Genomic DNA, 13370 nt, shown 5'->3' with positions numbered 1-13370 from the left:
GGTGACCTCATGTCTTGTGCCCTAGCCCTCACTATCCTTTTATGGTGCTGCACGACAGGGGCCCATCAGCCAGGAGAACCGACTGAGCGCCCCCGATCAAGGCGCGGATCAAGGGCCCAATTGACCGTTGGGCCAACTGGTGGAGATCATCCTAACATTCTCCCCCTTGATCTCACCTTATGACTTAAACTCAACTTACTTTATCTTTTTTTTCATTTCATCACAGATCAGTGCATAGAGTGTGCCTCATTGTCATGGTCAATTGCCACTAGATTAAACAACTACAATGCACCTCTCTGTTTTGAAACAGATTCTCAATTAGGCCCTTAGTATCCAGAAATCATAGGCTTTTCCGTAAACCCATGTCGACTGTGTGTTCTCTGAACGCACTGGGTGGTTAGCCTTTGGTAAGCGAATCCGGAAGTACTTGCTTGGTACTCATATGCTTAATGCTTTCAAAATGATTCTAGATTTTCTCCTTTATAACATATAACTCAATGTCAATATGTTTGGCAGCACACTTGACCTGTTGTCTTAGAAGTTAACTATTTAAAATGGTTATTGTTGTTGACTACCATTGTTAAATCCGGGTACTAATTTCCTTAACCTCGTTTTGCCTGTTCCTTAAGCCTCATGTCAAGCTATACTATGGTATGCATCACTGATGACACCACAACTGTTTTTTTGGGAGCTTTTCCATAATAATACTCCAACTACGAGTGTTAGCAACTACTATAAATTTCACTACACATCTCGCTAAGACTTAACATTTATACCCTCAACTATTTGAGAGTTCTTATTCTTTCTTACTCAGCATGAGGCCTATGATATTTTACAAAATTGCAAGACATTCTTAACTCCATTCCAGTGATCTATATCTGGACTGGACTTCTGCTAAAATATCCCGGATGCGTAAACTACGTCAGGGTAAGTTCTTCCTTGTACTTATACATTCATCAAGCTTCCAGCAGCTGAAGCATATGGAACCATGTTTATTTGATCGATCTCATATCAATTCCTGAAACACTTAAAGTTCCTAAATCTATTACCCTTGACTATAGGTGCAGGCGTAGGTTTACTCGTATGCATACTTTATTTTTTTAGAATCTTTTCTAAGTATGCATTTACGATAGTCCTAATACCATATTTTCTTCTGTCTCGATGAATTTTGATTCCTAGAACCAATGACGCTTCACCAAGATCATTCACATCAAAACTTGAGGATAAAACTTCTTCTCCAATGACAGATTAACATCACTACTAGTGAGTAGAATGTCATCTATTCACAGGATGTGGAAAATAAAATTTTCATTCTTGAACTTCGCATAAACGCTATTATCCTTCTCATTTTCTTTAAAACCTAAACTTTCTCATTGTTTCATCAACTTTAAATAATATTGTCTTGTGACTTGTTTTAACCCATAAATGGATATCTACAGGCGGTATCCCATACGTTCTTTTTCTTCCACGATAAAATCTTTGGGTTGTGCCATGTAAACGTTTTCATACAAATCCCCGTTGAGGAATGTCGTCTTTACATCCATCTGATGTAACTCCAAATCATAATGTGACAATAACACTATTTTGATTCTAAAGAATTCTTGCATGAGATTAGAGAGAAAACTCTCATCGTAATCTATTCATCCTCTTTGCGTAAACCCTTTTACTACAAGTCATGTTTTATATCTTTCTATATTTCCTTTGGAGTCATATTTTGTCTTGTAGACTCATTTACAGCCTATTGTTTTGGCTCCATTAAAAATTTCTTCTAGGTCCCAAAAACATTGGTATTCATCAAATTTATTTTAACTTCCATAGCTTCTTGCCATTTAGACGAGTAAACGCTTCTCATGGCTTTTTAAATGAGGTGGGATTACCCTTCATTTGAATTTCTTTATTAACATAGACTTCATAGTCATCAGAAAAAACTGGTTTACTAATTCTTTGAGACGTTGTGGGGCCTCAGCTACTGACACTTTCATATGGGGCTGTTGTTGCTCTTCATTGTTAAAAGACAATTGATTATACAGGCTCTTGTATTATAAGATCCTTGTTTGCATTATTCATCTTATTTAAAGAGCCAACAACAGGTGTTGTATAAGTTATACAACATCAATAGGTATTAAGAAATTTGTTGTTTTTAAATCACTAAAGTGGGCACGCAGTCCCGCTTCCCTTCAAGTCATATCTCTACGTACCATGCTCCCCCTGATCATCCCATCTTCTAAAAAGGATAGTGTACCTTTAAATTTTTTATTTGAGTTTAATCTATTAAAACCTCATATGGCGCTTTAAGCGTCGCCTTTATATCTTTGAATCTTTGATGGTGACTACGCTATTTTCCTCTCGAAACTTTAAAAAATCTAGGAATTTAGTTGTTTCTCTTCTTAGGGTTATCATTGTTATGATCGACGGTCACATTCATCAAAAACTTTATCTCACTCTTAATGAAGAGTACACATTCATCAGGTTTAATCTGTTAAAACCTCATATGGTGCTTTAAGCACCGCCTTTATATCTTTGATGGTGACTACGCTATCTTCCTCTCAGAACTTTAAAAATTTCAGGAATTTAGTTGTTTCTCTGCTTAGGGGTATCATTGTTATGACTGACGGTCACATTCATCAAAAAATTTATCTCACTCTTAATGAAGAGTACACATTCATCAACATCTTTATCTCACACTTAATGAAGAGTAGTTTCTTAATTGATCTTAATTCTTACTCCTAATTTATCTCAAAATTCTCCCCCTCGAAATATGGGTATGTTCGGCTAGTATTAAAGCCGGCTGATAAGCCGACTAAAGTTGTTTTTTTATGAGAGAAAAATACTGTAAATTCTAGCTGATAAGTTCAAATGAACATGTCATATGGCATGAACTATACTGCCATAATTTCGAAAACTATTCAGAAAACTATGAACGAGGAGACACTTATGACTTACTTCATTCACATGATTATGCCATGCAAATAAAGTTAATTCTTGATCCGTATAGAAGTACATTTTTCTCATTTCACTTTAAGAACTCGACGAGGTCTTTTATTAACTGTAATTTTACAAGTCACACTTGCATCTTTTTCTTATCTTTTGGTTAGTATTGACTATGACGGTGCATTTCTATTGTGCCATGGTCAATACTAGGATAGCATAAGAGCTACCCAAACTTCTCTCGCTATACGGGATATAAAAATATATGTCATCACAAAACTTCTTCCGCCATGCAGGATTGACTAGCATAAGTACTATGCCAAACTTCTCCCCATGCGGGATACATCTATATACAAAATACTGTAACGAAAAATTTAGTCATGATGACTAAAACATTCACTTATACTTTATTTTCCAATTAAAATTTTCCGTTGGTTCCAATTTAATCAGAAAATTAGTAAACTAACAAAAAAACTATCATGAACTGGCTTGACTCAAGCCTTTTCATTCACATACCCTAGCATTGCAGCCCATTGGCATGCAGCCGAGTGATCTCGTCGGTTAAAAAATAAAACTTATAAGATGTTTTTGCATCAATTCTATATCACCATTGTACAGAAAATAGAATTAATGCATAAAACTCATAAATTAACTTGAAAGACATATAACCACTCTTCAAAATTAAATTCTCTCGTTGGTTCGAATTTAATTAGAAGATAATCAATATCATTGCAGTGGAAACTTGATAATAAAATACATTCTATTAGTTCAGGAGCATTTCTTGGTCTTTATCTACTCTCTGAAAAATTGACCATCTTGGTGTAAAATTTATCAGAGATTTAAACTTCAACCTTAAACTCATTATAATATTGTTATCATCAACGTTGGTCAGAAAATAACAATACCATAATTTAACATAAATAAATTGGACTACTCCTCTAATTTAAATTTTTTTGTCAGTTCCAATTTAATTAGAGAATAAACATAATCATAATATACTAAATAAATATAACTGCTCTTCAAATTAAATTCTCCTGTTGGTTCGAATTTAATTAGAAGATAATAAATATTAAACTTTGCAGCCGAAATATGAAAAAATAATTTATCTACTTTTCAGAAGCATTCACTGTACTCATCTACTCTCTGAACAATTTATCCCGTTGGTTCAAAATTGAATAGAGATGAAAAACTAATCAAAATTCATCAAAATTTGCTTCTAAAAATAATAAAACTATTTACTGTTCATTCAGCCCGGCCTAGGAAAACAGTCCATGGCCCAGCAGACAAAATTAGCCCGCGGCGGCTGCTAGCGCTGTGCTCCCCTGCGTCCCAGGCCGCATTTTCCTGAATTTATTTTAGGTGCCTCGAAGTAGTACTCCTAGTTATGAATCGTTTGTACTGCAGCTGGTGGCCTCTTTTTGTTTCTGTTTGGACTTTGGAGGTAGAAGAAAAGACCGGTTAGTCTATCTGGACAGACCAATGCAAGTCTTTTCACTTTACCCATATAAAAGAGCCCCAAAATCAAAATAAGGCCCAATACATCTTTCCAATATCACATGGGCCAAAGTTGTAGTCCAAGTACAAGCATATATGGAGTATATATATCCACGCAGAAACCAGCCCAAAACAGGGTCTGTCTCAACTCTGAACTGAAAAGCAATCTCGATCGCTGATGGATGGGAAATGGAATGCAACGCAGTGGAAGCACGTATGCACGCACGCGTTTGTTGTTGTTTAGCTGCAGTTGTCCCGTATCGCCGACTGATGGAGACTGACGGGCATTATTGGCCTGATGAGTTTACTAAAGAATACTGATAGATAGGATAGGAGTAGGTAGTACTACTAACAGCATGCATGCACCTAGCTTCAAGTGGGGACTGGTGGAGATGAGGTGAAGGATTTGCAGCAGGGGACAAGCATGCGTGATCCGATCGCCAGATAGTTAGCTTCTACTGTGTCTGATGATCTAATCCATCCCTGGAGACTGGAGTACAAGTGTACAACGTACGTAACCTCCCTACGTTACGTACCTCGCCGTGCAGAGAAGCAGCACGGAAGTTGCCACATGCATGCATGCAATGCCCTCAGCAGCATGTGTTGGATCATGGCTAAGCTAGTCGATCGGCCAGCTACGAGTCAGCTCTTATAGCTTCCAATAATTCGGTCTTAGTCTCATCTACATCCTCCGCCGATCCACCCTCTTCTGAAACCAGATAGGAGAACGTTAACTGGTTATAAACTAGCTCACGGTTTCAATCAGCTTATTACAACTAGTAACAAACTTGTGTCTTCTTTGAAGAACTATATATATAATATAACAGGTTGTTTCATTTACTAAGGCCCTTTTTGGATCGATCCCATGGTCTAGATGAGTTTCATTTAATAAGGCTAACTTGTGTGGTCTAACAAAATAATGATTTTTTCGTGAGGTTGGCTAAACTTTAGACCATATGTTTGGAGCCTCAAGAGCTAAAGTGGTCTAAGGTTTAGTGCCTAAACTTTAGACTAAGGGATCCAAGTAGGGTTTAAACCACACATATGTCTATCTTTGAAGAAGGGATGTGAAAGGTAGTCATTGTTGTGTAGTTTGGACTAAAGTGTGCATTCCCAAATAACTTGGGGGCTCGGTGTTGCTAATCTCCAAAATCTTAGATGGACACTCAGGTTGTGATGGTTGTGGCTCCAAAAGAATATAATGACCCTAGATTCCTAGTCGATCGGCCATGGGTTGCCTTTCAGATTCAGGTCCACCGCTGCACCCAAGCTTTTTTTCCCTATGGAAATCTTGACTGAGGTTAGGGATGGAGGAAGAAACACCCTTTTTTGGATTGATGGATATGGTTGCTTGGCCAAAGGATTGTTGACTATGCACCCTAAGTTTTTGCATTGGTTTTAAAAAGAATAGCTAATAAGAGGACACTTCAGAATGCCCTCACAAGTCACTCTGGGTTTCTCACATTCAGGGCGCCATGAGCATGGGAGTAAAATCAGAATAGCTTATTCTCTTGGACATCAACAAGGAGGTAGTCTTGCAGCATGGTGTTCCCAACAACCATACTTATCGCCTTCGAATGACCAGTATTTGGCAGGGTCCGATCCGCATATATGAATTTCTTTCAAGGGATGCACTCCTTTCAGACTTACCTTAGGATTTGGAGGTATTGGGCTCCTAGCAAGTGTAAATTATTCTTGTGGTTGGTAGCTCATGACAGGTCTTGGACAGATGATAAGAGGGCTCCATTGTCCAGAGAGGCGGTGTCGTCATTGTGATCAAGCTAAGGAATCGTAAATCACCTTTTTCTTAAGCTAAGGAATCATAAATCATCTTGGTAACCATAAAAAGAGTTCTAGACCCATCACGTGGTAACCATGAGTTATAACAATAATAAACTCATCATTCCACGTCATTTTGGTAGAATATAATTCCATCGCTCAGGCTTATGCATTAGTTTATATTATGAGTACTTAATTACTCCTTATTAAAGCCAAACAAATGTCAGCAAGCAGCAAAATTTGACGATAAGGGAGCAAACGCTTTCACACAACACCAACTATGACATGTACTCTATATCATTTTCAAGAACAGAACGAACATATTAGCAGTAAATAAATTGTCTATCAAAGATCACAAAGTTCCAATATCACGACACATACATTGTTCTTGTTCTACGCTGTTCCAGATAACTCATAGTATCATCTATATGTATATATACATATATAAACATACATATGAATTATTGCCGGTCACTTGCAATGTCGAGCAATGCACAGTGTAATAGTTGTAGCTGTGTGCCCGCTAAGACTGTGACAACTGACAACCGAGATTTCAGACTGATAGCAACGGTGTTTTGACTACACACGAAGGCTTTACAATCACTCATCAGTTTTTTTTCCTCCATTCTAAACCTTCGTACATGCTTGCACTTGATGCTGCATGCGACTTTGACGACAAGAGGTCTTTATTCCTCTCATTCTTCAGCTAAAAGGTACGGGGATGTTGTCACTGAGAGGAACAACCAAGCTACGGGGTAAAAACGAGCCCAACCAATTTCTCTGCACTTGCTCTGATAGACGACGACAATTCTCGCGGATGCTACATCAGAGTGAAGACTTGTTACTCAACCGCCCAAAACAAAAATCCAAACTTTGGTACAAACTTGGGTACATCTCATAGAGAAAGGACGACTGCACAGCTTTTGTTACTTCCCCTTGATTTTTAGTTATGTGTCCACGTCTATAATATGTTTCATAACAAAAATTCTTGTGTGAGACTCATATGTAATTCCATAAAAAAATGACGTTTTCACTAAGCGGCACAAAGAAGTGTCAGGGCGAAAACGAGGCCGATTTTTTCTAGACTTGCGATGGAAGATGACAATTTAGGGAGTGTTTGGTTGATGACCAGAACATGCATATATTGTGTTTCGTATAAAAGAATCTTGTGCAAGACTCCTATATAAAAACCACATAATAGCATCAAGAGAAAAATGTCGTTTTCACTTAGAGGCACGACCATGTTAGAATCTTTGGACCATCCGTGGCGTAGATCAGTGAGGTTTCATTGGGTTTCTCGTAGAAATAATGTGTACGGAGAGGGATAGAGAGGGAGAGGGAGAGTTAGGGTTAGGCACAGACCATCGGTAGGCATTGAGGAGGCGGATCCGGCCATCACAGGTTCGCCGGTGAAGATCTGCGCACGGGCAGCGACGGTTGGTGTAGCGGTGGAGACCGGCGGTGGTGGAAAAGGCAGTGGCGCTTCCTGCCGCTGGCAGTGCCGCTTCCCGCCGCTGGCAGTGCCTCCATCTCAATCGGACTAGGGTTAGACGGTGGGGTTGTGGTGGCGGCAGTGAACCTCATATCAAGAGCCGTTTTGCCCCACCTCCTCTTTATAGGCACTGTGCGACGGGGGCCCACTAGCCACTAGATGGCTAGACATCCCCGATCAAGACACGGTCAAGGGGTCCGTCTCGACCGTTGGGTCAAGACGGATGAGATCAATTCTAACATTCCCCCCCTTGATCTCAACTCAAACTTTAACTTTAAACTTTGACTTTAATCCCTTTCACTTTTATTTGTTCCATCACAGATTAGTGCATAGAGCATGCTTCATCGTCACGGTCAATCGCCGATAGACTAAACAACTACAATACACATCTCTGTTCTGACTTCTGAAATAGATTCTTTAACTTTTGGGCCCATTATTGTCCGAAAATCATAGGCTATACCATAAACCCATGTCGACTGTGTGTTCTCTAAACACACTGGGTGGTAAGCCTTTTGTACGTGGATCCGCAAGCACTTGCTTGTTACTGTAATACTTTTAGTATGATTCTGGACTTTCTCCTTCACAACGTATAACTTTAACGTCAATGTGTTTGGCAGCACACTTGACCCGTTGTTATAGGAGCGAACTACTTAAATGGTTATTGCTGTTGTATACCATTATCAATTCCGGGTGTAAGTTCTTTTAACCATTTCGCATGTCCTTTAAGCCTCGTGACAAGCTATACTATAGGTATGCATCATTGATGACACCACAACTGTTTCTTTGGAGCTTTTCCACAATAAAACTCCAACTGCGAGTGTTAGCTACTATGTGGGTTTCACTAAACATCTCGCCAAAATTTAACATTTGTACCCACAACTATTTGAGAGTACTTATTCTTTCTTACTCATTATGAGGTATATAAATCTTTGCACAATTACAAAACATTCTCAACTTCATTCCAGTGATCTATATCTGGACTGGACTTCTGCTAAAACATCCCGGATACATGAACTATTGAAAGCTCTAGTTTGGTTTTGGTGAATTGATGAAACCCTAAGTGCTAACCTAGTTTATCAAGTGATCATGAGATAGGTAGCACACTCCAAGTGGTGAAGCAAATGAAGATCATAACATGATAATGATGCCATGATGATGATCAAGTGCTTGGACTTGAAGAAAGAGAAAAACAAAAAGCTCAAGGCAAAGGTATAAACCATAGGAGCTATTTTGTTTTAGTGATCAAGACACTTAGAGAGTGTGATCACATTTAGGTTTGATAGTCGTACTATTAAGAGGGGTGAAACTCGTATCAGAATGCGGTTATCAAAGTGCCACTAGATGCTCTAACTCATTGCATATGCATTTAGGATCTATTGGAGAACTAACACCCTTGAAAATGTTTGTGAAAAATATGCTAACCCATGTGCACAAGGTGATACACTTGGTGGTTGGCACATTTGAGCAAGGGTGAAGAAGTTAGAGGTGAAATGGAGTTGGTCGCAAGGATGCTGGCGTCGATCAAAGGACCGAACGCTTGGTCGCTCAGCGACCGAACGCTGAAGGGCTACGTCCGGTCGTGTTGTCGGTCAGCACTATAAGAAGTCACAGTGTGACCGGACACTGACAGGCTCTGGTCAAGCATGACCGGACGCGTCCGGTCAGCAAAAACATGTTTTGGACCCTTACTGTAAACGACCGGACACTGAGGGTCCAACGTCCGGTCAGCTCTATCGGAGCGTCCGGTCAACATTTCGACCGTTGAGATCAAACGATCACCGTTGGACGTAGGAGACACGTGGCCGCCATTAGGCGACCGAACGCTGAGGAGCAGCGTCTGGTCAGTAGGACCGGAGCGTCCGGTCACCCCGATCAGTACCCAGTGAAGGGGTACAACGGCTTTATTTCATGGGGGCTTCTATTTAAGCCCCATGGCCGGCTCAAGTTCACTCTCTTGGCATTTACATTGACATAGTAACCTTGTGAACTTAGCCAAAGCCCTCCCACTCATCTCCATCATTGATTCATCATCTTTGTGAGATTGGGAGAGAATCCAAGTGCATTGCTTGAGTGTTTGCATCTAGAGGCACTTGGTGTTTATGTTTCGTTGCGGATTTTGCTTGTTACTCTTGGTGGTTGCCGCCACCTAGACGCCTTGGAGCAGCGAGGATCGTTGAGCGGAGGGTGGTGATTGTCTCCAGCTCCGATCGTGGTGATTGTGAGGGGTTCTTGACCTTTCCCTGGCGAAGAGCCAAAATGTACTCTAGTAGATTGCTCGTGGCTTGTGTGATCCTCATCTTGTGTTGGTTGTGCGGCACCCTATTGAGGGTTTGGCGTGTGAAGCCAATTAACACGTAAACCTCCAAGTGAGTGAATCGCCACAACAAGGAGTAGCTTACCGGCAAGCAAGTGAACCTCGGTAAAAAATCATTGTGTTCATCATTGATTCCGAGGTGATTGGTCTTTATTGTTATTCATCCTTGTGATTGATTGGTTTTTTCATCTACACGGTGGTATAACCTTCTTGATCACTCTCTTTACTTTACCGCAAACTAGTTGACAAGCTCTTTAGTGTAGCTAGTTGTGAGAGCTTACTTGCTTGGTTGGTGTGGCTCTTTAGTTAGCCTTTGAGAGCACACTAACATAGGGTAGTGTCATAGCTATTGTGTGAATAGACACTATCTAAACTAGAATTATGGTAGGTGGCCTGCATTTTGAGTAGGCTAGTGCAACACTTGCTTCACCTCATAATTGTCTAACCATTTTGTTAAGTGTTGTTGTAGAAATTTTATTAGGCTATTCACCCCCCCTCTAGCCATTAGGACCTTTCAAGTGGTATCGGAGCCGAGGTCACCGTGATTTGAGGCTTAACAACCTTCGGTGTAAAAATAGCTCAAATCAACAACACCAAGAAGCCACCCCAATTTGATAGCACAAATTATCCTTATTGGAAGTCAAAGATGACCACACACATCAAGTCAATCAATAGAAAGGTGTGGAAGGTGGTAGAAACCAGAATTGAGATTAGTGATCCGAAGAATTCCACCGCGGTCGAAGAAGTGCTTCTCCAAAATAATGACATTGCTCTAAGTGCTATTCATGATGCAATTGATGAGAGAACATTTGAGCAAATCAAGAATATTGAGATGGCTCATGAGGCTTGGAAGAAGTTGGAAGAATCATTTGAGGGCACTCAAGCCGTGAAAGGTGCAAAGGCTTACATTCTCAAGGAGAAGTTTGCAAGCTTCAAGATGAAGGAGGATGAGAGTGTGCCGGAGATGTTTCATAGGCTTCAAGTGCTTATCAATGATCTCAAAGCACTTAGAGAAGAGGTGAAGGACAAGGACTTCTCCCACAAGTTCTTGAGATGTTTATCTTCAAGATTTGGCACATTGGTCACTATTCTAGTAAGGAGTGGTTTGGACACCATGACACCAAACCAAGTATTGGGAGACATCATGACCGATGATACATATAGAGATGAAGATGAGAAGGAAGAAAAGAAGGAGAAGAAAGATGAGAAGAAGGATGACAAGAAGAAGAGCATGGCATTCAAAGCCACATCATCCAAGGGCAAATCTAAGCAAGAAACATCTAGTGAAGAAGATGATTCATGGAATGATGATGATGAGAAGATGGCTCTCTTTGTTAAGAGATTTGGCAAGTTCATGGTGAAGAAGGGCTACCATGCTAGAAGAAAGAAGTCTTCATCCAAGAACAAAGAAGAGTCAAGAAGGTGCTTCAAGTGTGGAAGTAAAGATCATCTTGTTGCTCAATGCCCATACAATAGTGACAATGATTATGATAATAAGAAGAATAAGAAGAAGGACAAGAAGGAAAAGAAAGAGAAGAAGGACAAGATGGCATTCAAGAAGAAGAAGGGTGGTTCATATGTAGTCACTTGGGATAGTGATACTTTATCAAGTGATGATGATGATGATAGTGATGATAACAAGACCACCAGGAAGAAGGTTCTTGTAAGCATTGCTATCAATGAGAAGCCTTCTCTCTTCGAATCTTCATTGTGCTTCATGGCTAAGGCCACTAAGGTACAAACTAGTGATGATGAAAGCGATGAAGAACATGATGATGAAAATCAAAATGATAGTGATAGTGATAATAATGAACCTACTAAGGATGAATTATTTGACATGCTAGAAGATGCTAAGGAACACTTTGACATTAAGAGAAGGGAATGCAAGAGCTTGAATAAGGAGGTAAAAGCCCTTAAGCAAGCCCTTGATGAGCTCAAGGCAACTCATGAGAGGCTAGAGGAAGCCCATGAGAAGCTTGGCAAGGCTCACAAAAAGCTTAAAAAGGCTCATTCCACTTTTGCTTAATGAACAAGATAAAAAGAAGCATGTTGAAACTTGTGATGTAGATTTAACTTGTGACTTAATTGATGCATCACTATCTATACCTATCATTGTTGCTCCTACTAATCCTTCTTGTAGCACTTCTACTTCTACCTTATCTAGTAGTGATGGTCTCACTTGTGATGCCTCATTAGTGGTTGAGAATGAGAACCTCAAGAAGGAGGTCACTAAGCTCACTCACACCTTAGCTAAGGCTTATGGTGGTGAGGACCGCTTGCTTATATGCTTGGGTAGCCAAAGAGCTTCTCTCTATAAAGAGAGATTGAGCTATAACCCTAAGAAAGGTAAGGTGGCCTTTGCTCCTCACAAGACTAGTTTTGTGAAGAACAATGGTCAGTTTTGCACTAGTTGCAAGCAAGTTGGTCATGTAGAGCAAAAATGTATGAACAAAAAATCACAAGCTAATGTATCCTTCATAAAGCTTGATTCATGCTATATGCTTACTAGGGATACAAATGGTGTAAAGGCTAAGTTCATTGGTAAACCATGGATGGACTCAAAGAAGAAAGTCATTTGGGTACCAAAGAGCTTAGTGACTAACCTTCAAGGACCCAAGCAAGTTTGGGTACCTAAAAAGAATTGATCTTCTTTTGTAGGTTAATTACAAAGCCAGAGGAAGGCATTGGGTTCTTGATAGTGGGTGCACTCAACACATGACCAGTGATGCAAGAATGTTCAACTCAATCAACACCAATGACAATGATGGTTATGATAGTATCATATTTGGTGACAATGGCAAAGGCAAGGTCAAAGGGCTTGGTAAGATTACAATATCAAATGACATGAGCATATCCAATGTGTTGCTAGTAGAGAGCTTGAACTTCAATTTGCTATCCGTGGCTCAATTGTGTGATCTTAGATTCAAATACATATTTGGGGTAGATGATGTAGAGATCATAAGTGTAGATGGCTCTAATTTGATCTTCAAAGGCTTTAGATATGAGAATCTATACTTGGTTGATTTCAATGCTAGTGAAGCTAGATTATCTACATGCTTGTTCACTAAGTCTAGCATGGGTTGGTTATGGCATAGAAGGCTTAGTCATGTTGGAATGAAACAATTGAATAGATTGGTTAAGCATGACTTAGTTAAAGGCTTGAAAAATGTGTTTGAAAAGGATAAGCTTTGTAGCTCTTGTCAAGTCGGCAAACAAGTTGGAAACACCTATCCTAAGAAAAGTATGATGAGCACTAGTAAAGCATTTGAGTTATTGCACATAGATTTATTTGGGCCAACACAATACACTAACATCGGTGGAAACAAATATGGCTTTGTAATAGTGAATGACTACACAAGATAC

This window comes from Miscanthus floridulus, chromosome 18, assembly GCF_019320115.1.
Source record: "Miscanthus floridulus cultivar M001 chromosome 18, ASM1932011v1, whole genome shotgun sequence".
In the NCBI taxonomy this organism is placed as follows: Eukaryota; Viridiplantae; Streptophyta; class Magnoliopsida; order Poales; family Poaceae; genus Miscanthus; species Miscanthus floridulus.
Note: the sequence above shows the minus strand (reverse complement) of the source record.